A 2,505-nucleotide genomic window follows, 5' to 3' on the forward strand; every position below is an offset into this window, starting at 1 on the left:
ATGTGGTCCCATACTAGATAGCTGGTAATTGAGTCCAAAAAGGTTTACATTAGTTATTTCATAAAATGACTTATACTGAAAAGCCCCTTCTACCAACTGCTTTCCTGTGACTAGCTCTTCAAAGCAATAAACCAATTAGTTGAGTCTGTAGTGAGGGGCTATAGCTTAATTTTATTTATTATTATTATTTTTTATCCTCACCCGAGGACATTTTTCCATATTTTGTTCAGATAGAGTGGGAAGGAGAGAGTGGAAGAGAGAGAGAAACATTGACGTGAAAGGGACACATCGAGTGGCTGCCACCCGCACGACCCAACCAGGGCCAGGGACAAACTGCAACCAAGGTACGTGCCCTTAGCGGGAACTGAACCCGGGTCTCTCTGAACCACAGGCCGACGCTCTAACCGCTGAGCCAAACCGGCCAGGTCATAGCTTACTTTTAAATACAAATGGGTGACACAAATCTCTTCACATATTTGAAAAGTCAGCATTTCAGTGGATTATTTTAAGAACAAATGCATTCCCCCAAAAGAAAACAATAAAGAAAAAATAATAAAATCAATGAATAGAAAAATAAATGTATTCTTGTTTTAAGAAGTGTTACTTTTTTGAATTCATACACATAGTTCTGAATATTTGATAAGCTTTAAGAAGGGGTGTAATTTTTAAAGGAACTCACAGAGCATATTTGCTTCCATGTCCTCTTTTATAATCCTATTAAAATCATTATTTGTCATGAGGTAGTTTTACAAATTCAAGATTAAATAACCTTTTAATACCTTAATTTCGAATTTAAAATAGATGTCCTAGACTTTTATATCTAGAATTCATTTTGCTTTTTTGAATCTCCAGGCATCTATCCTTCCACTGCTATGAGTGAAGAGAGAATACAAATTTCATTATGTTATTTGATTTTCATAGATTTACATTAGCATATCTGGCTGCAGAAGGGGTTATCAAAGCCACTTGTTACCAAATGCTGTCTGTGGCTAACCGATGCAAAATTCCATTAGCGTCTTGGAAAGTAGGAAAAAATATCATAATGTTACATTAAATCTTTTTCAAGATATTGTGGTGCTTAAGGAAAAGGAAGTTTGTACAAGTATGCCATATTTTTAAAAAGTATTTTAAATGCTAAAATTTTCAATTTAGTAGTGATTACATGTGGCTTGAATGGACTGAAATTTTACTAGGTCTCGATTATGCATCAGGTCTCAGTAGTGTTGTAATTTTGCCCAGATATGTGTTTTATTTTACCTATTTAAGGTCAGAAAAGTTATCATGACCCACAGTAAATGAAGTACGCATTTTGTGGTATATAAAGGACATCAGGACCTACCTTTTGTACTTCACACCCCAGGATCTTGTGCTACTTATCATACATTAAGCCTACAGACTATTGTGCTATCACCTAGGACTTCTTCCTAATGAGAATTTCCACTGATATAACAGGGATACAGATATGAGTAGATAAAGCAATTAAGCATCCCTTATTTAAAAGACTAAAAATAGAGCATACCTGCCCTGGCCGGTTTGGCTCAACGGTGACAGCGTCGGCCTGCGGTCCGGAGAGACCCGGGTTCGGTTCCCGCTAAGGGCATGTACCTCGGTTGCAGTTTGTCCCCGGCCCTGGTTGGGTCGTGTGGGTGGCAACCACTCGTTGTGTCGCTTTCACGTCGATGTTTCTCTCTCTCTCTCCCTCCCACTCTATCTGAACAAAATATCGAAAAATGTCCTTGGGTGAGGATAAAAAAATAAAAATAAATAAAATAAAATAAAAATAGAGCATACCTGCTTAGAATAACAAAGGCAAAGGATGTACAAGACAAAGAATGGTCTTTTGAGTCAACCAGTTCTGCATTTAGACCCTGGCCTCAGAACTTATGTGCAGCACAACTCCGGATAAATTACTTTCCATTCTGATCCTCAGGTTCATTATCAATATAACGTGGATATTATCAGATGTAATATTCAAAATTTGAACTATCACTTTTGAACTATTTGAACATATGGACACAGGAGGCCAGTAGTTGCCTGGCCCGGGGCTAGAACAAATGTTAACCCTTGAGTTGCTGTAACAAAAGGAGGTGTGAGTATCCCAGGGAGGTACCAGGGTGTCAGAAGAAATGGCAATAGATTGGGGACAAAAGTTTTGGGGAAAAAAAAAAAAAAAACCAAAACCCCGCTATTTAATCATATAACCACTAAGGAATAAAAAAAAAAGTTTATATTGGTGAGTAAGAGGCTAATGGCACTTGTGATGATTAATGGGGGTAATGCATATACTATAGTTCATAAAGGTGGATTGGTTATTGGTATTAAAACTAAAAAGTCAAACAAAATGCACAGCAGAAGGAAAAAAGAGAGTTCATTTGTGATAGAAAATTCCAGAATAAGTCATTGAAGACAAACCCCTACATATTATAGAGTTTATTTAATTTACTCCTAAGTGAAAACAAATCAATGTTAATATTTAAATATACAGATTGTCAAGAATTTTGCCTT

The sequence above is a fragment of the Molossus molossus genome, unplaced genomic scaffold, assembly GCF_014108415.1.
Source record: "Molossus molossus isolate mMolMol1 unplaced genomic scaffold, mMolMol1.p scaffold_m16_p_16, whole genome shotgun sequence".
NCBI lineage: Eukaryota > Metazoa > Chordata > Mammalia > Chiroptera > Molossidae > Molossus > Molossus molossus.